The sequence below is a fragment of the Eublepharis macularius genome, chromosome 1, assembly GCF_028583425.1.
Source record: "Eublepharis macularius isolate TG4126 chromosome 1, MPM_Emac_v1.0, whole genome shotgun sequence".
Lineage (NCBI taxonomy): Eukaryota > Metazoa > Chordata > Lepidosauria > Squamata > Eublepharidae > Eublepharis > Eublepharis macularius.
In genome coordinates, this window is record NC_072790.1 from 221,218,100 (window position 1) to 221,239,398 (window position 21,299).

Consider the following 21,299-nt stretch of genomic DNA (forward strand, 5'->3'; position numbering starts at 1 on the left):
CCCCAAATCCGTCCCTCCCCCCATTAAAAGATGCCTGCCGTTTAAATATCCTCAAAAGCCCTGGCAAAGACACAGGTCTTGCAGTGCCTCCTGAAGATGTCCAAGATGGGGGCTCCCTTCACCTTTCAGGAAGCCCATTCCACACAGCAAGAGCCATGATGGGAAAGGTTTTGGCTCTGGTAGACACCAGACAGCTACTCTGTAAAACTGTGTATCAGTGGTTTAATCAGAATGAACGGATAGATTAAATGTTCACTTTCAAAAATAATACTGGAATTGCACCCTTGAACTTGTGCACCTTTGGTCATGCAAATGCTTCCTAGAACAATTGCTTGCATTTTTCATAACTGCTGTAAAGCCCAATAATCTAAATATAAGTAAACAACACCAGAGATTTGCCAAGGGATTAAAGTTATTATGAATCAGGATCAGATACACAACTGCTGACATGTGAAGTTATTGTAGATGAGACCAGGAAATAAAAACTTCAGTAGGGGTGATTCCTCTATAAAGACCAGAGTACTTTTGCAGCTGTGTGGTTCTTTTATGCAAAACAGCTCTTCTTGGTGTGGTATTCTATAACCCCTAACAAATATACCAAACTTCCCGTTTCTCTCAAAGCTTTGGCTTTTCAGTATAGTGATTATCAAAGCTTGTACGGTGAAGGAAATCTAGTTTGCTTTAAAAGAAATCATTAGCAGAGTTGGACAGATTTTGCTCTCTGGTTCCCTGAAGTCGTCTAGTTTGGCAACATCTAGATGTCATTAACTCAGCCTTCGGCCAACACTTGCAGAGTCCATCATTAATTATTGTGCTTATTATTAATTTATTCCACTGTCATTCTAGCTGCTCTTAAGAGAATTGTAAACATAAAAACGCATAGAAATGCATGTCTCCAGGTGCTCAATTGGCAGATAGAAACAGGAATTGGGTCAGAGGAAAGCAAAAGAGGGCCAGATGTGTCACGTATTTGTATGTATCTGTTCTAAAAATGTCTAAGCGTAAAACAAGAGATTACATGCAGTTCCATGATCCTTCCTCCCCCACATATGCAGTGCCGTCTTAAGCAGAGTTACCCCATTGAGGTCAATGGACATAGAAGGGTGTAACCCTTCTTAAGATTACCTTAGGAGAGGAGGTATTTAACCCTTCTTCAGTCTTCACATCTACAATCAGTATCTCAAATCTGCTTTTATATTACATTTCCAGGGAAAGATTGTAGGCTGTTGGTCCACAGGGGAAAAAATTCAAAAAGAAAAGTTAGCAGAATGCCTTTTTTGTTAAGATCAGCTAAAATATCAAGAAACAGAGTGCAAGCATCTGTGTTCCCTAGCATTCCTTACCAGGCTGGATGTTCAGAGCAAACAATAGGGAGAAGGGTTTATAGGAGAAAACAAGGGCCCTTTTCACACTGCTTACCTGCTGCCGCAACGTTGCGAAATATCATGCAAAACCCACGGAAGATAGCATCTTCTCATGAGAGTTTTGTGCGATGTCACGCAAAACTCTCGCAAGAAGACACTATCTTCCGTGGGTTTTGCGCAATATTTCGCGACGTTGCAGCAGCAGGTAAGCAGTGTGAAAAGGGCCAAGCCGTTATAGACATGGGCCGTTTCCAGACGGCTTACCTGCCTCCGGAACGTTGCACCATCTTGCGGGGAAAACGCGAAATATCGCGTTTTCTCGCGCAAGTTTTGTGCGACGTCGTGCGACGTTGCGCGACGTCGTGTAAAACTCGCATGAGAAAACGCGATATTTCGCATTTTCCCCGCAAGATGGCGCAACGTTCCGGAGGCAGGTAAGCCATCTGGAAACGGCCCTGGTGAGAAAGGCTGAATTGCTGAGTGCCTGGAGAAAAAAATGTCTTGTCCCCTTAATAGAGGCTTCTTTGACAGGTAATGTTATTTACTTCCATGCCATGAAAAAGCTTCAACTCTCAATTTTTGCAGATATGGGGGGCCCAGACTTACCTGCGCCTCCTGTTGCCGCCGGCGGGCGGAGGAGCGGGAACCGCGGCGGCCGCTTGCTCGCTGGCTCGCCCGGCATGCTCCGGGCGGGCCAGCGACCAATCGGTTCAAACTCCGGGCCAGCCAATCGCGGCGGCCCGGAGTCGAGCCGGCGGTGGGCGGGGCCAGCCTCGCGGCCCGGCGGCGGTTCCCTCCAAGGTCCGGCGGCCGGGTATTTAGCCGGCTGCCGGATCCGCCCCCGCCCACTTCGGCGGCGGCGAGCGAGCACCCACCCTCCTCTCCCTGTTTCTTTTATGGTTATCCGTCACAACTTCGGGCGGTTGGGCATTGGATCGGATCCCATTTGTTGGGGAGCCGGGCCCTCGGGCGCAGGCTCCCCAGGCAGGGGATTCCCATAAGGAATCTTGGGAGGGAGTATGAAGGCACGCCCAGCTCGGGGGCTGCCGGGGCATTCTCCCTCCCAGGTGGCAGGGGGATCACCAAGGGTGTACACCAGGTGACCTCCCCCCTTCACAATGCCACTCCTCTGGTCCCCCCCCTCAGCGGGCGCCTGAGGGGGGCGGGGGGTCATCGGCTGGCAGGCGGGTCAGCCGATGCAGTCCGGTGGATCCGATCCACATGCCGCGCCAATACTCCTGTTGCTATTGTTATGTTAATAAAGTTGTGGCCATTTTTTACCCAGCCAAGGTGTGTGTGTGCTGTTATTTTGCCGCGCGACCCCTTCCCGCTCCTCTTCCTCGGCCATAGGCGGTAAAAAACCACTTTTAAATGGATAGGACACTTTTCGCCAAGCCTGCTTGCAACACTATTAGAGGAAGAGACTTACTAATGCCCCTCTTTCAGAGTTTTGTAGTAATCCAGGTTCCATGCACCATATTTCAGCTTCATAGCTCATCTGGTTATAGCTTAGCCATTTTAGGGCATTCTTTGTGTTCCTGGCTTTGAAGCAGAAATTCAGTAAGTCTTGATCAACAGAACATCTTGAGTTATGTATCAGCCTAATGTTTGGTTACATAACTCTTTCAGGATACAACTTAAATCACCAATAAAATGTATAACATTTCTAAAATGGGGAGATCAGTGGAAAATAGCAGAAATGTCTGATATTTAAAGGTAAACTCCAAAAAGTACAACTTATCTATGGCTCGTTTAATTTAAATTGTCCAATAATGGCAGGAGGCAGATTGCTTTAAAAGGGGATCAGCCACATCCATGGAGGCTTTGATATTTCAATGGCCATTTGCTACAATAGCTAAATGAAATCTCTGTGTCTAGAGGCAGCAGACATCTAAAGGTGCGTGTACGTAAAAATAAGCAGCTTGGGCTTTTGATTCTTGTGTTTGGACTTCTTCAAGGCATCTGGTTAACCATTGTGGGAAGTGGATGCTGGAGTAGATGCATCTTTGATCCAGTCTGGCAAGACTGTTCTTATAGGAAGAATATAAGGCTGAGAGTCTGGTTGAGGGGGGAAGAAAATCAAGAAATTGATCACCCCTTTTAAAACAGCCAAAGCCAAACAGAGCACATCAGTGAACAACATCATGCATCCAATGGCCTGATCCAATATCAGTCCATATGTAGAGTGTCTAATATGGTAGGTACTTGTGGGAAGCAATCTCTCTCTCTCACTAACTCTCTCTCTTGGCAAAGGGCAAGAAGAGGTGGGTGGGGAGGGGGCAGCTCTTTCTTCTTTTCTTGGCTCTGTGGTACATTAGCACATCTGGAAGTACTCCCTTCTCCCTTCAGCTGTGAGTGGAACTGTGCACATCTGTTTCAGATGCAGTGTGGAGTCAACAGTTATTTCCCTCCATCCCCTTCCCTCCCTCTTCTGTTCCTCATGAGAGAAATCACAGCGTTGGCCTGGGTAAAAATGAGTGGTGTTGTTTGAGGAAAGAGAGGAGGTCTTTTTTGTTCAAATAGAAACTATGCGGCCATTAGAGGACCTGTGTTGGGATGGGGGTAGGTGGGGGGGGAAGGTTCTGCAGAAAGAGAGGACCTCTGCCTCAGTTGCATTTCTATCATTTGCCCCTTGTGTAAATGTCAGTAGCACATTCTGCTATCTGCATGTAATGCAAAGGGTCGCCTTTCTGTGGGTGGAAGGCAGCTGCTAGGCTTTCCACCCCTTTCCCTTTTTGTTATCAGCGGTTTATATAATGTTTCTAAAAGGTACCACATGAAAAATACTTAGAGCTATGAGCAAATGACAGAGTTGCCTCTGTTCCAGGTGCCACAAGACTTTTTGAAGCAAAACTAATTTTTTTTAAAGTGCTGCCATGTGATCCTTGGAGAAAGGGTGGGATATGCAAATGAATTCCAACTCAGCAGCTTTTGCTAGCATCTCCATTGAGCAGGATGCTTAGGAAGGGACTGTGGCTCAGCAGTAGAGTGTCTCCAGTAAAAAGGTTTGGGTAGTGGGCAATGTGAAAGACCTCTGCCTGAGACAGTGGAGAGCTGCTGCCTGTCAGAATAGACAATACTGTACTTACCTTGATAGACTAATGATCTGATTCAGTAAGAGACACCATGGTGCAATGGAAAGAGTGTCAGACCAGGATCTGGGAGGAACAGGTTCAAGTCCCCACTCAGCCATGGAAGCTTCCTGGACCAGTCACTCTGTCTCAGGCTAACCTACCTTACAGAGTTGTTGTAAGGGTAAAATGGAGGAGAGAATGATGTAAATGGCTTTGGGTCCCCGTTGGGAAGAAAGGCAGGGTATAAATGACATAAATCTCTATACATAATTGTGAAAGTGTGTTCCAGACGACTCACCTTGATTCCACTGCACAGGCACACTCTCCCACACCCCTAGCAGTGGAGAAGAGGTGAGTCGCAGGAGCAGGAGCAAACCAGGCTGCCTTCTTCCTCCCCACCCTGCCGATCCTATACCCATGCCTGCCAGCCACTCAGTTTCTGGGTGGCTGGCAGGCGGGTGCCTGCGCCCTGCTGCTTTCTTCCCTCCCCCACCCCGCTGCTTTCTCCCCCCCCCCCCCGTGCCCCTTGCCTGCCAATTTCCTGATTCCCGGGCGGCAGGCAAGGGCACATGCCTGCTGCTTTCTCCCCTCTCCTCCCCCCTCTCCGCACCCTGCTGCTTTCTACCCTTCCCCCCATGCCTGCCAACCTCTTGGTTCCTGTGTGGCAGGCAGGAGTGCATGCCGCGCTGCTTTCTCCCCTCCCCTGTGGCCCTGCAGCCCACTGCTTTTTCCCCTCCCCCTGCACCTGCCAACCTCCTGGTTCCCGGGCAACAGGCGGGGGCATATGTCCTACTCTGTAGACCTGGTTTCCATTCTCTGGACCCACAGAAGACAGGTTTACCACCCATTCCTTTACAGGGCCAGTAGACTTGGCCTCCATTACCTTGGAGGGCTGGAACAGGCTGCTACTGGGCACAGGAGCCCTCCACAGTGCCTGCTGCCACCTCCCCAGTGGTGCACCTTGCCTGTGGCAGCCCAATCCATCTCTAATGGGGTTGGAATGCGCCACTGCCAGACATAGGCACCCATCATGGCGCCTTCACCACATCACAGTGCTGGGGAGGGGGCAATGCCAGGCCCTGGCGCATTACCCTCCCCCTGACCAAATCGGACTGCAGCAAAGGCGGCGCCTGCCCTGCCCTGCCCTGCCCTGCCCTGCCCTGCCCTGCCCTGCCCTGCCCTGCCCTTTCTAGAGCTTGTTGTATTTCCCCCTCACAATGGGCTTTGTTACTAGTAGATATATAAAAGACAACTAAATAGTAGCTGAGTTGATGAAACACAGAATATTACAGAACCTGAAATAGGTTTTACAATTACTATAGCCAAGCATGGAAGTGATGCATCATAGGGTAACTCAAACAAGGCTTATTTTTTTTAAAAAAAAGAGAAAAGCTCCACAAGTTTCCACGGGGTTCTAGGTGGTCTTTCATCCAGGCTTTGATCAGAACCAAATTGACTTAAGTGCTGTCACATTGATGCTCCCAAATCCTTCACAGCTGTAGCCAGGGGAGGTCCGGTAAGTGATTATTATAAATGATAGTTACTTTGTCACTGCTCATCTCATTTCTCCTCCACCTCTCTATCCTCTTTTGGCAGGACGAGGCTGGTTGAAACAAAGGAAACATACTTTTTTAAAGAAGTGAAGAGGAAGAAGGATGAAAAGAAACACACCCAGTGTGCATTGTTCTCATTTACAAATATATCCAAAAAGAGGGTTTGCCAGATTAAGGGCCAAATTAGACATTACAGCAGCCACAGGTTTGACCCGTGAGTGTTGATGTCATTTTAGAAAATAATATGACCATTTAAAAAATGTCATAGACTGCTTAGGTATTTGAAAAGTTTTTGTTTTTAATTTTTAAAAAAATTATTAGTGCAAAAGCATAAAAAAATAAAAAAGCAAACAGGAGAGGGGAATAAAAAGAAAACCATGCTGGCTCCAAAACACTATTGGCAAATCTAAACATAGGTACAAAAAAGATTTCCGAATATCTAAAAACAAATCCATGAGCAGTTGCCTTCTATATGCGGTACTTGAAAAGGTGAGTGGGGGCGGGGACAAGATTGCCTGGTTTCTGTACACCAAGGGACCGATCAGGGTGTGTGCATCACAAAATGAAAGTGTACAATTAAATGTAGATGCCAAGCTTTCAAGTAGATTCAAATCCCAGATGCATCTTTCTTTTAAGGAACAAATCTTTGGCTTCTACCCTCATATTTAAAAACTAAGTAAGAAGGGTTTTAATTAGAGAATTAAATGTTTGCTAAAAGGGCAGGTTGCTATTGTGAGAAAGACTACAAGAATTCTGAAGCCTTCTTTCCCCCTTCCTCAAGCCTTTTGTTTATTTTTCAAGCACAGATACCTAAATGATTTAGCTCAAGGTTTAGTGAGATGTTTATCAATATTAAAAAAACTTGGTTTCATGTAATATCCTGTTTTTAAAAATGTTTATTATATTTATATACCACCTTTCTCCCAAATGAGGACCAAAAGTAGCTTACAATACTCTCCTCTCCATTTCGTCTTCACAACAACCCTCTGAGGTAGGTTAGGCTGAGAGAGAGCCCAAGGTCACCCAGCAAGCTTCCATAGAAGACTGGGGATTCAAAACTGGGTCTCCTAAATCCTAGTCTGACATTCTTACCCAGAGGTCCCCAACCTTTGCAGCTTGCGGGCACATTTGGAATTCTGACACAGTGTGGAAGGCATAGCCATAAAATGGTTGATTCAGGAGGTAGAGCCAGCCACAAAATGGCTGCTACAGCTTATCTTCAGTCACGCACTGAAGATCCTTGTGCTTTGGAAGCTGCATTTGCCAAAGCAATTTTTTAAAAATCCAATCAATCTCCAATGGCCAACCAGAAGCCATACTTGGCAAAAGCCACATCTGGCTCCACCCACCTCCTAAAAACATTTGGCAGACAGCAGGAAAGGTGTTGGCAAGTATAATGGTGCCTAGGAGGACCACGTTGAGGACCTCTGCTCTAACCACTACACCACACTGACTTGCTTGTGCTACAGGAATGGAACAGAACTAAGGCCATCTCAGGAATTTTCATACTGGTCCACCTGGGGCCTCAGTTCAGCAGTCTGATGAGAAGGACTTGAAAGGATGTGTGGCTGAGGACAAAACCAACCAACACGTTTAGTGCTGCTGATACAGTATCCAAATGGAAGTATGAAAACTTTAGATGTGATACAGGCATTGGGGGTAAATCTGGAATATTACCTTCTTTAAAACCAGTTACCACATGCTTACAATCCTGGTTGCAAATGTGACGAGAGAGTCAAATCTTTCAAGCACACAGAGTGACACTCACTCTATAAAAACCATTAGGGATGTATATCACCCTGTGATTGGAAGAGCTCCTAGAAACTAATCATATAGACAGGATAAAGACAACCGTTTATGAAAGAGAAGGTTTGGTAATAGGGTCTGGATTGGGAAATGCCTGAGGTTTGGGGGTAGAGCATGGGAAGGACAGGGTTTGGGGAGGGAAGGGACCTCAGTGGGGGTATAACCATCATAGAGTCCTCCACTCCACAAAATAGCCATTTCCTTCACTTGAACTCTGTACTCAAGATCAGTTGTCATTCCAGGAAAACTCCAGGCTCCACCTGGAAGTTGGCAAATCTATTTGGTAAAATTACAGCTAGTAGAAACAAATACCTCCCCTTTCCTCAAGGATTTCAAACAATATCTTTGAATTGTTTGCCATCCATAACTGAGCTACTAAATGGAGGGAAACAATCCAATCTAGAAGAAATGCCTTCCCTAATTGAAACACACAAAAAAGGAACGGCAAGATTCAGTGAATATATGAAGGGAGCTGACGAAGGAGCTTGGACTCTTGAAAGCTTAAACCCTGAAAATCTGGTTGGTCTTTAAGGTGCTACTGGTTTCAAATCTTGCTTTTCTGCTGCCGACCAACACAGTTACCCAGCTGAAAACTAAAAGAGGAAGATAAAGAGAGTAATCCTAAACAAGTCTATTTGGAAATGGGCTGCTAACAACCAGGGGGAAAAAATCCTGCCCCTTTAATAGAGGTTTAATGTGTGGAAATGGGCAGCTGAAGCTTTTTATGGAGTAAACAACATCTCCAGGTAAATAACATCACCATCTCATTAGGCCTCTTAAGGGACAGAGCAGTTTTCTTGAGGTTGTTGGCAGCCTTAACTCAGGATCATGCCCAGGTCTGTTCAATGGGACTCACTCTAGCTGCTGTCTAACAGCGGCATATTGTTTGCTTCTAAGATGCTGCCCCACTACTTTTTATTATTTTTTATTTTACTTAATTTGTACCATGGTTTTCTCCTCAATGGATGCCAGAAGTGGCTTATATCATTCTCCTCTCCTCCATTTTTTCCTCACAGCGACCTTGGGAAGTAGATTACACTGAGATTATGTGACTGGCCCAAGGTTACTAGATCTCCAAGATCCTAGTGTGGAACTCTAATCACTACACACACAGGGTGGGGGGGATGCTGTTGAACAACAGCAAGCAAGTGGGCCTGGGTGAATCATTTATGTCCTGTGGTATTAAGTTACCCAGTGGTTGCTGCTGGGCCTAGTCCCAATGAGTCCACCCTCAAATGCCCAAACAGCCATAGAAAGGGCCTTGCTTTTTTTAAAACAGAAACTAAGGCTTGTAGGCTGGCAATACTGTTGTGATTGCCTAGCAACAGTCATTGAGGGCATTCGTTTCTTAAAGCTGCATGTTCTGCTTCTATTATTTTTCATGGTTTTCAACTCCAGCCCCCATTGATTTGGGGTTTTTTAAAAAGATCTTTCTGCAAACCTAGGGCATTTTTCAGGTTTGTAGAAAGAATTGACTTGTCTGTTCATTACGGCTCCAATATCTGAACTGAAGTATCCATAGATTTCTCTATTTTGAGATAGATTGATGATGTCAATGAAAATATGTCCACATGGGAAGCACCTAATGCATGTGTACTTGTTTAGTAAGTTAGCCCAATTCAGCAAAGGTGCTACTTCTCCCTGTAATTCCCTTATGTTCTTTTGTTTTCAACCTAAATAATTATTTCCTGTTCTCTGGCAGCACTTATCATTCAATGGTTTAGTCATCAGTTATTGTTCCCTTGGAGAAGTGGAGTGGGAGTGTAGGTGTAAGGCTTAGGAGCCACTTTTTTACTGTGTAGTCAGCAGGTTACTGCTCATCAGTTTTTCTAATTTATGGTCTAATAGCACGCTTACAAAATAATGATCATAAACAGTAAAATAATGAGTAGTGTCCTTGGCTGGCTACAAAGGGGAAAAAAGTTCTTAAGTCCTTTGTGGAAAAGATTATAAAATGAAACAGAAAACAGCAAAATGCAGCAGGTTGCCAACATCACCTATATTTTGCATTAAAACTGAATGAATAAATAATGGCAATTCTAGCGTAACTAACTAGTGCTGAACCACCCCTATAGTAATGGTAGCAGAAAATGAGTAGGAATGGAAAGTCTGGTTTCAGCTCAGTGTGCTATAGATGGTAGTAAGGATATGCATTTTCTGATAACAAAATCTCCTGCTGCCAATGGGAGAAAAACAATGTTTAAAAATTGCTGTCAGCAATGGTGTGACCTCACTTCCAGAAAAAAACAGGAAGTGATGTCTGTCCTCTCTAGGAATCACCAGAAACGCTGTGGCATGATGTCACTTTGAGGGAAAACCCAGAAGTGATGATATGGCCTGGGAAACCCTACCCACCCCTGAGTTATACACATTGGCCATTTCCACACACGTTGAATAATGTACTTTCAATGCACTTTTGCAATCCTTTTGAAGTGGATTTTTTGTTCCACACATGGAAAATCAGTTTCAAATGTTCACTAAAGAGTATTGAAAGTGGATTATCCAACGTGTGTGGAAGCAGCCATTCAGTATATTTTGTGTGTATGCCCATAGAGTTTGTTCATGGCTATTACCATGTGCCACACATGTGAGTTTCTTGGAGGCCTCTGACTGACCACCGTTGGAAATAGGATGCTGGACTGGATGGACCCTTGGTCTGGTCCAGCACGGCTCTAAATAAGATGACCAGAGGTAAAAAAGAACTGAACTTTGATAGGTGACCAGGGAGTCTGAGTGAGTGCAACTTTTCCCAGCCCTGTACAACAACCTGCAACTGTGAAAAGTACCTCATTTGTTCAAGGATTATAGATGCAGGATGGAGCCTTCTGCATCTGCTTCCTCAACCTCTTCTGGGGTTTCCTTATACCAGTTTGACTTGGTCTGACAGTTTCATGGGTGTGGTGCCTTTATGTTCAGTTAATAAATAAAGTTACATTCTCAACACTTCTTGTCCCTTATGCTATGTTATAAAGAACACGAAACTGCTTACTGTTTATTTGGGTATAACTCTGCATATTTCACCACCATCTGCAAACATTACACAATTACAAACTCACACCCAGTATAATCTGTTCAGTGCACTGCCACACAATATGTACCTTGTGATGCTGTATCATTGGGATTGGTGGTAATGAGATCAAGGCTGACACCTGATTACAGATTATTTTTAAAAGGCAGTTGTCTGGCTTTTAACAGATTGATCAAATCATTATTCCATAAAGTTCAAGGCTGAGATTTGGAAGGCCTTTCCCTCCCTTTAAGAGCCAAAAGATTGATTGTGTGCTCCTGGAAATCCCAAAGGAATTCAAATATAGTTAAAGGGACTGGTGATAGTGGCGACTAAAGAATATCACATTATTTCAGAAAGGTATGCCTGGTTCATCCTCCCCATATTTTATATTTATAGTACCCATGTTAGACTGATAGACAGTGATCGGTCCAAAGTTATCATAAATGTGCTTTACGGGTGAGCAGAATTTGAGCCCAGATCTCCCGAGTCTAGTCTGGTATTCTAACCACTGCATGTACTCACACCATACAGTTCTCTCTCCCTCCATTTATCCTTAAAGCAACCTTGTGAGATTGGTTATGAAGACAAGATGAGGTCCACCCAGTGACCTTCATGGCTGAGACCAAGTTTGAAACCAGCTGAACCTGAGACTAGAGTGATACTCTAACCACTACACCACACTAATTCACATTCTCATCAGCCAGAGAGGATCAGAAATACTAATGTGGGATAATACGTTACTTCCAGACTAAGCTCTGGAAGGCCCAGCTTGCTGGGTGACCTTGGGCCAGTCACAGTCTCTCAGCCTAACCTACTTCACCATGTTCTAAAACGGAAGAAAGGAGAACAACAAAGCCACTTTGGGGAGAAATGCAGGCAATGAAGTGTCTAAATAAGTGAAGTGAAAGGCAATGAGGTGACTAAATAAACTAAGCTGCAGAAATAGGAAATCCACTAAATTGTTTATTAAGCAAGAATGACATTAAATCTGGTGTTCTATTTTCTTTGTTATAAAATACCTTTTAAGAAGAGGGAGGGAACAAAGACTCAAAGCTGTTTCTGCCTGGACTGATTTACCGAGTTGGGCTCTAATTACCAAATGCAAGAGGTATAATTGCTGGCATGTATAACGGAGAACTCAAAGTGTTAAGGTAAGAACAGCAGCTAACTCAATGAGCCCACTAGAATTGATTTCAAGGTAACTGTCTTCCAAATGGGCATGTTTAGGATCAGTGTCTTTATTTATGCCTTTAAGAGGAACGCTGACTTCCTCAAGTTTCCTTTGCAGAGGCTCCTTTCTTCCACCTATATTACAGGAAAGTTCAGCTAGGGGCTGTTTTTTTCACCTGCCTGGAGAAAGGTGGCTCCCAAGCTTCTCTGAGTAAGATGCAACCAGGAAGTACTTGTCAGGCTGAGCAGGCGGTGGCAGCTGCCCGCCTACGCTTCAGCTTACAGCTTGCACCAGAGAGCTCTGGAGCCTCAGCCTTTTAGCAAAAGGACACTTTCTCTGCTTTTATGCCTAGACAGCTGAGGAGGCAGCCCCTGAAAAGAAATCCAGTAGCCTTGAAGGATTTGTCTCCTTCCTTGTGGTGAGTGGCGTTGGCTGTAATTTGTTTTACCTGCCTGAAAAGTTTGTTTGGGTTGAATGGGATCTTAGCCTTAACCTCTCCCTAGAGATTCAGGTGGGCAGTGAGACACTGATTTTGCAGAGGTAATTTCTCTGTCATTGTAGCCTTCCTCCCACCTCCTCTGTGGATCCTTTGAGGACTCACATGCAGTAGGCTAGGCACTCTACCTGTTCTCCTTTATTGCTTGAATTCCTGACAAATTGTTGCATGTCTTTTCTGTATTTTGAAGTTTGGGCTGGTGTGCACATTACAGGTTATAATCACAATTTATAATGGTCTACAAGATCAGATCAAAGGACTTCCTAGTCTGGCATTCTGTTTCCCACAGTCAGTGAGAATATCACAAGCAGATCATACAGCAGGGTTATACAACCTCTGAAAATGAAAGAGCCAAACAATGTCAAAATCTGGAGCAAGAGATTGACAAAAATCCAGTGTAAGAAAGCCCATTTGCATGAATGAAACTATACAAAGTAAGGTTACTGATAACTGACATGTTGATTAATAAAGTTTTTTCACAGCTTAAACATTGTGAATTGTGGATCGTTTGGTTGGAATGGGGTTACCTTCACCCCACTGACTTCTCAGCCAGGTGCATAACCAAATGTCTGAATATGAGTTATCTCTCAACCCAGCATGGAGTGATTGGAGAGCTACCTGTTGAACAACTACACCCTGCTGAAGGGGGAAAAAATCCTAACAAATGTAATGAATTTGCAAAATCACAAGCCCTTCTTGCTTGTTAAAGGGCATGGGGCCTTCAGGGTTTATGTCCTCTATCCCTACTTCCAATCCCCCACATGGTCATCTGATGTCCTAAGAAGACCCATAACATCTTTTGACATTGACCTTGCTAGTTTCTACAGTTTTTCAAAAGTCCGGACATCAGCTAGAACAATTTTTTGACTGATAGAATCTGTAATATTTTCAGGCCACAATCAGACAGTGTAGGCCTACTCTCACCTACTTTTTATAAACCTTCTCAATTTTGTTATGGTGCTCCTTGACTATCAGAGGGTCAGAGAAGAGTCTAGAGTAGGACAAGAGGTTGAAATTCTGCGGCACCTCCCATGTCCACACATGGCCCAGGGTATGCCCACACATACAAATCCCCTCTCCACCAAGGAAGATTTCTCGGTAACCTTAGGCCAGTCACACTCTCTCAGCATAAGCTATCTTGCAAGGTTGTTGTGAGGACAAAACGGAGGAAAGGAATAACGTAAGTCATTTTGAGTCCCCATCGAGAGGAACAATGACATATAAATGAAGTAAATACATAAACAATAATAAAACAATATATGCAAACCTAAGTAGGAACTCAGAAGTAAGCCCTGTTTTATTCAGTGGGCCTTGCTCCCAGGAAAGTGCTGTTAGGACTGCATCCTTATTCTTTATGGTGGAAACGGATGTGTAACAATTAAAAAAATTAATTGATTCAACCTCAGCATGATTTCAGAGCAGAACAGAAACATGCTTTTCTACAGATTTTTTGGGGGGAAATGAAATATATACAATACATACTTGTCAACCCTAAATTACGTTACTTCTTTACCAAACTAAAGCTTAAATTATAACTTAATTAGCAAATATGCGCATGTGATAGGCTGTCAAGTCGCTTCTGATTTATGGAGACCCTATGAATTAATGACCTCCAAAGTAACCTATCATTAACAGCCTTGCTCAGATCTTGCAAACTGGAGGCTGTGGCTTCCTTTACATATGTACTATTTGGCATAATTATTAAATTTAAAAATATAAGTGCTTCAGTGGGCTTAGACTGGAGTAATTATGAAGGATTGAACAGTTGGTTTTCTACAAGAAAATCTGAAAAATATTCAGATATACAAAATACTAGAGAAAGCTGTGAGCCATTGCTCCCAGTGTGTCTCTCCTGTCTGAGAGGTAGGAAACATTAATCGTATTGTTTTATATTGGTGGCTTTTGCTGTAATAAATTGGATTTGGATTTGGATTTGGTAGGAAACATAAAATAAATAAAGGTTCAGTATAAGCTGAAAATAGACATGGGCACAAATTGAAATTTGAATCAAATTTCGTGATGAATTTTCGTGATGAATCGGGCCGCTTTGTGTTTCATGAAATGCATTTCATGCAGCTGTGGTTTTCACAAAATTCACGACTTTTTTGGGCCAATTTGTTTGATTCGTGAATGGCACCGATCCATTAATTCCCTAGGCAACATAGGCCCAGAATGTCTGCAGGCCTTTTGTTGCCATTGGAAACCCCAATCTTAGCCCACATAACCTTGATAGGCAGCTCTCCCTGCCAACTGGAGAGCTTCCGTTCTGCCCTATACAGCAAGGAGCAGGGGGGTTAATCCCCTAGTCAGCTGAGGAGATGGGCCTTCTGTAGCCATGGGAACACCAATCTCATCTCTCCAAACCCTGTTAGGCAGATCTGTCTGCCAACCAGAGATCTCCTATTCTGCTTTATGTGAGTATTTCTTATATAAGGCACAGCTCTCTGCTTCATGATTTTCAGTTCCAGTAGCCAGAGGGAGAATGAGGACCTGTTGCTGTGATTTGGAGTGAGAGAGTGGAATTGGGAGCTTTGGGCTGTATTTGCTGCTGCTTTAAAAGAGCCTGAAAAGCCTCTTTCTTATTCTCAGCTCTTGGCCTTGCTGGGAAGGTCATTGGGTGAAGGTGCCTTCTTTCCTCCACCCCACCCAATCCCAGTCTCAGGGCATTGCCAGGCTCTGGAGCCTAGCTTGACTGAGGCCTACCTTTTTTCCCTTTAATTTTCTTTGCTTATATTCTTATTTAGAGCATTTGTTCTTTCTGGCTGATTGGGTGAGGGTGGATGGAGGAGAGTCTGTTGAAGTCTCCCTGCGAGTTTGGCATCTCTGGGTATGAAGAGGGCCATTGAAATGCCCTGGGTTCTGATGAATAATGAAACTAATTAATCATTTCGCAAAATGGGACAATTTCATGAAAGTTCGTGATTTGTGGAATGCGATGAAACACAAAATGCTCATTTCATTTTCCCCCATTTCATGCCCATTTCTAGCTGAAAGTAGAAGATAGAAGCACTTTGTAATATAATAAAATGTCTTATTTAGATAGAAACTTTATCATTAAATAAAGTATTTATCAGATTGTGAAGAAAATTAATCACATTTAAATTGTCTTATAATATTGCATATGTTTGATTAGGAATGTAGTAAAACAGAATGGTTCAGGATGGCACTTTTATAAAGGAAATAGGGTTGTCATTTGAATAGTCTGGGAAATTATAAACCGTTCCCTCCCACATTGTATTATTTATTGGCCATATTATTCTCTCATTATGTCATTGTTCTCCAATGGTGTAATACAGTTCTTATTTCATTGTCTGTGTATGTTTTGTATTGGTTTTTATTGCATTGTTTCATAATTATGTAATACACTTTGAATCTCAACAAGATAAATGAAGGGAGTATATAAATAAGTATACAAAGGAATTGTCATTAGCCTCCGCTGTAGATTCTTACACAAAGATTTTCATGCTATATATATTTTTTGAGTCAGAGAAATCCTGTCTTGAAAAGATTTTTTTTTGTTAATAAATTTTTATTGGATGGGTCAATATATAATCAAATTCAAATACAAATACACTCCATTTCAATACCCCTGTATATATTTCCCCACCCCTCCCCTCCCCCCTTTTCAATAATATCTTACTTAATTTCTTTAAAACCCCTCGAAAGACCATAATTGTCCCTTAACATCCCATTTCTTTTCCATATATTTTTTCAGCATCTTCCAAAAATGCTTCTGGATCTTGCTCCTTCAAATTTCTTGTTAGTTTGTCCATTTCAGCCATGTACAACAATTTCCTTGTCCACTCTTTAATTTCAGGTATTTCTTCTCTCTTCCAGTACTGAGCATATATTATTCTAGCTGCTGATATCATATAATATAACAATATCTTATCATTTCTATTAACATCTTCCAAATGCAATGATAATAACAACATTTCTGGATTTTTTGCAACATTATAACGAAGTATCAAACACATCTCAGTACATATTTTGATCCAAAAGTCTCTAGCCTTACGACAAGTCCGCCACATATGAAATAGAGAACCTTCATGCTCCTTACATTTCCAACACTTATTGGATAGCTGTTTGTTGGCTATGGCTAATTTTTTCGGTGTTAAGTACCATCTATATAACATTTTATAGCCCTGTCTTGAAAAGATTTTCACTCATTCTAAAAGAGAAAATATTTCATTTTTTCCGAGTGCTTCCTAATCTTTCCAGAGCAAGATTCAAATCCAATAGCACTTTAAAGACCAACAAATTTTTAGGATGTAAGTTTTCAAGAGTCAAAGCTTTCTTCATCAGATACCCTCTGACAAAAGGAGCTTTGAAACTTGAAAGCTTCTACCTTGGAAATCCTATTGGCCTCAAATCTTGCTCTTCTACACAGCTACCCACCTGAAAATAAAATCTACAGTTTTTCTGTTGGGAAAAATGAAAAATAGATTCCGGGGGGGGGGGTAGGGTTGCCAGGTCCCTGGTCTTAAAACAGGGGGACAGAGGTTGGGGGGCATGCTGATTTTAAGCAAAATAGCCCTGCGTGGGGGCCTTCAGTTCCTTTGCGCTGGGAATGACGTCATTCCTGGTGCAGCAAAGGAAGGCTCCCAGCACTTGCGCAATAGAAGAGAGTCCAGTAGCACCTTTAAAACTAACCAACTTTACTGTAAAGTTGGTTAGTCTTAAAGGTGCTATTGGACTCTTTTCTATTTTGCTACTACAGACTAACATGGCTAACTCCTCTGGATCTAAGCACTTGCACAATGACATCTCTTCCAAAAGTGACATTATCACACCAGCTGCAGGAGCACTCCCACTGGCTGCGTGGGAGCGGTCCCATGCAGGACTGCTTTGGCCCATTTGTGGCCCAAATTGGCCCCAAACAAAACGCAGGAATGCTCCCACAGCTGGAGCAGTGATGGCACTTCTGGAAGGGATGTCACCACGGCTCCTGGGTGCGTGTGTGCTGTGTGTGTTCCTGGGGTGCCTGCCAGCGGCGGTCAACCTCCAGGGGGCTCGTCAACTCCCACCAATTGCTGGTGGATTGGCAGGCAAGGGCACCTAGGAACCCTAAATCCGGGCAATTTATTTTATTGCATGGTGTTAAATGTGTGTTTTCTGCTGTTTGTACTTATGGCAAGGTTGGGGCCCAAGCATAACTTTTTCTGGGCCCAGCACAATGTGTACTATGCCCCCTCCTTCCCCACTGACACCATAAGCCCTCATCCCATATGAACAATCTCATGAGCTGCAAAACAAAACTTGCTCTAATTCTGAAATTACTGTTATGTATTCTACTTTTCTAAAAAATGCTATCCTTTGTTTTAATAATAACTCCCAGCCTGAGAGTTCTACAACTATTTTGTAATTTTTTGGTCATTATCCTGTAAATGTACTGATTTTTAAAAATTCTAATAGACCAATGTGGCTGCAAATATAAGTTCAATTAACTTGAAAGCTTTATTTTTCTGGCCTTATTCATTGCAAAATCATGAATTATTCCCCCAAAGTCAATTTCTCTTGCAAGTTCACACTCAATAGACAAGGTGGCAGGGTGGCTTAACTGTTCTTGCCCCACTGTAGAACGCCTGCAGTTTTTGATGAGTCTTACTTTGCTGAAACCTCTTTCAGCATTTGCTACAGTCACTGGCCATGTGCAAAAGATCCTTAGGGCTAGGCACACTTCACCGAAAATTAGTTGCAGTTGTTTCTTATAAATATCATTTAATAATATAAGTTGGGGTAGTCCATATCCTTTTCTAAAAGCAGACTTGAAGAATTTTTTTCAGGTGCAACAATTCACAAGGAAAATTCTCAGAAAGATCTTTGGGATATTTGTGAAGTACACATTTAGAATTTTTTTCCAGTTCCCCAGCCTGTCACATATTTTAGGATTGAATAGATTGTAAAACCATTGTTACTAATTGATTTGAATCTATGCTCTAATGCATGGATGACATTGTCCAAAGTTGCATCAAAAATATTTCTTCTGGATAAAGACTTTAGTTCAGCAGACATTGTAGGACATGATTCCTTAGAGTCAGCTTTCTCATCATGCAATTATTTCTGTTTTATCCCTCTCTTCTTTGGCAATTGTGCCAGAATTCCCGTGCCTTCTGCTACAAGATGTGCTTCCTGTAGAATTTGGGGTCACTGATCTCTAAGTTGTTTTATTCTTCAATAATATCAGCAATGAGAGCTACCTCCCATTGTATAATCTTGTCTCTGTCCTCAATACTTGAAAGACCTTTGTACCAGAAGCTAGTCATCAAAAGGCATAAAAATGCACAGAAAAAGCTTGTCGGTGGTTCTACTTGTGATTGTGCTTCATGTGTTAGCTCTAGAGCAGTGCTTATAGAATACCTGGAAGATGCTTTGTCAGTGGATGGTCAGCACTGCGTTTGGACTCCAGTGTGTGTCTTATTGAGATGGGAGTGAGCAATTAATCCTATCTTTTATAATCTTCCGCCTCGCTGGTCTAGGATGGAAAAACCCAAAAGTTGCTGAATGCAACCAAAAAATGCTAATGTTTCAGTATAGGCTGCAGCAGCATTAATCCCAACAAGACTGAATGAACGGGAACCTCAAGGAACGTACACAGCAAGTTCATTTTGGGATGTAATGCAGGCCTGAATACTTTTTTATTTCCCTGACATGTTAGAGCCATTATCAAATCCTTGACCACTACAGTCATCCAGAGGAAAATTATGATGCTTCAAGCTGCCCATTAGAATTTCAGGTATTTGTCCTTTTTTAAAAGTTCAACGTTGATCAACTCAAGAAACTTTTCTTTAATGTTAAATGTAGCACTGTCTTTGCTGCAAATGACAAATCACAGTATTTACTCATGTTGTTCATGATTAGGAGGCATTGGGACTGGGAGTAGCATCACATACGATAGAATAATAAATCTCTCTCTCTCTCTCTCTCTCTCTCTCTCTCTCTCTCTCTCTCTCTCTCTCTCTCTCTCATGGCATTCTACGCAACCTTACCACATAGTTCAGTAAACTCATTCTGACTTTCCCATGACAGATAATGAGTCCATTCTTTCATTGTTCTGCCCTTCATTCGCTTGTTTGACTTTAGTCAAATGGTCACAAGTCATGCTGTCATAGTGAGGTACAATCTCAAGAGTTCCAAGAAAGTTACTATTACATGGTCACCTATCAAATTATTATCTCCTTGGCATGCAAAACCTCTTAAAGCAAGGAATAAAGTAACATCCAATTACCTTTCCAGTATGTCTTTCCTTCTTGTAGCTTCTGTTAATGGGTGATTCCGCACACATTGGATAATGCACTTTCAATGCACTTTATCAACTGTTTGAGGTGGATTTTTTGTTCCGCACACAAAAAAATCCGTTCCAAATGATCTATAAAGAGGATTGGAAGTGCATTATCCAACGTGTGCGGAATCACTCGTTTTTGGCTCTCACTACCTATTCCATGTCTACCTGACAGTCACTGCCATAATTACTTCCACTGGCAACACAAGTTTTGTTGCCAGTGCTTTTTCCATGTTCAATATGTGTAGTATACAATTTACGCAATTTCTTTCACAATTGAATGCCCTTCCATTTTTGCCAGCATACTGAGTTGTTTATGCCTCCCTTTAGGAAATAGCATGAAAAACAATACAGAGCTTGGTTGGTAGCACTCCAAACAAGACTGTCTCTTGGTATCTTTTCTTTTCTGTTGGAAGTCTTACAGTTCAAAAGAAATTCAAGAAAATTATGCTCATCAACATCTTTTGGCATTGACCTTGCTTGTTTCTACAGTTCTTCAAAAGTCGGGACATCAACTAGAACAATTTTTTGACTGAGAATCTGTAATATTTTCAGGCCACAATCAGACAGTGTAGGCCTACTCTCACCTACTTTTTGTAAACCTTGTGATGGTGCTACCTGACTGTCTTCAAGCATTACAATGGAGTCACACCGCACATGTTCTGGCAGCTTTTGTTTGTCATCAATTGCTAGTGCCACAGCCTCAGTCTCTATGTTGAGATCATTTTCATTTTGATTTTGTTCATCTGTTTTTCCAGTTACTGTATTGTTGATTGACTGCGGGAAGGCCCCACAGTCAGTCTGATATGTCTGATATGAAAAACTGGAGCATAGCTTCTTTTTGTTTCTTTTGCCTCCATACGTTTCTGGCTGCCTGATTTGTATTTATAGCCATGGCCACCAGACATGGCAGTAGGGAACATATGGGCTTTTGATTGTGGGAGAATTAGACACTTGCATATATTTGGGTCTGCAAATCCTACCTGAAGCAGCAACAGCACTTGCTATCATTGTCCTATGGCACTTTGCTTTGCCCTTCCCACTATGTGTCCCTCCCTCCTACCTATCTCAAAGGAACTCTGGGACTGGTAGTTCTTGATATGATGCCCAGTGGTTCAGCACATTGCTTGAGATTGCTGCTCTAACGCTGCTTCTGATTGGTTCCAGCAAGTCTCACAAAATGTGGACAGTAGATACAAGGAAATAAGTTTCTGTAAATATCCTCAGGCATGATCTGCAGTTTATCTTCAAGTTGCCAGTCATGAAAGCAGGGAATGGGTGGGTTGTGGGGAGAGTGCTGGTGGGGTGTTACCTAGGGGTGCCATACCCCCGGTGGGGGGCGGGGGATCCCCTGCCCTCGCCCCCCACACCCCGCCCCCACTTACCTGGCCAGCAGGGGGGCGCACACCCTCTGTGCGCGCTCCCCTGCGGAGCTGCACGCTTCCATGGATTGGGCCTGTTTTGAGGTGCTGTGGAGCGCAGGAGCGTTCCTGCACTCCACAGCGCCTCAAAACAGGCCCAATCCGGGGGCGCGTTTTGGGCC

The 21,299-nt window shown here is 43.1% G+C and overlaps 1 protein-coding gene across 1 annotated transcript in view; it reads left to right on the plus strand.

Moving 5' to 3' along the window:
• Window positions 1–12,237: 12,237 nt before the first annotated feature.
• Window positions 12,238–21,299, plus strand: part of LOC129343443 (uncharacterized) — a 49,684-nt gene continuing 40,622 nt past the window's right edge. The window contains exon 1 of the mRNA XM_054999643.1: window positions 12,238–12,396. The gene's annotated coding sequence lies outside the window, so the exon portion shown is untranslated. The remainder of the gene's footprint in view (window positions 12,397–21,299) is intronic.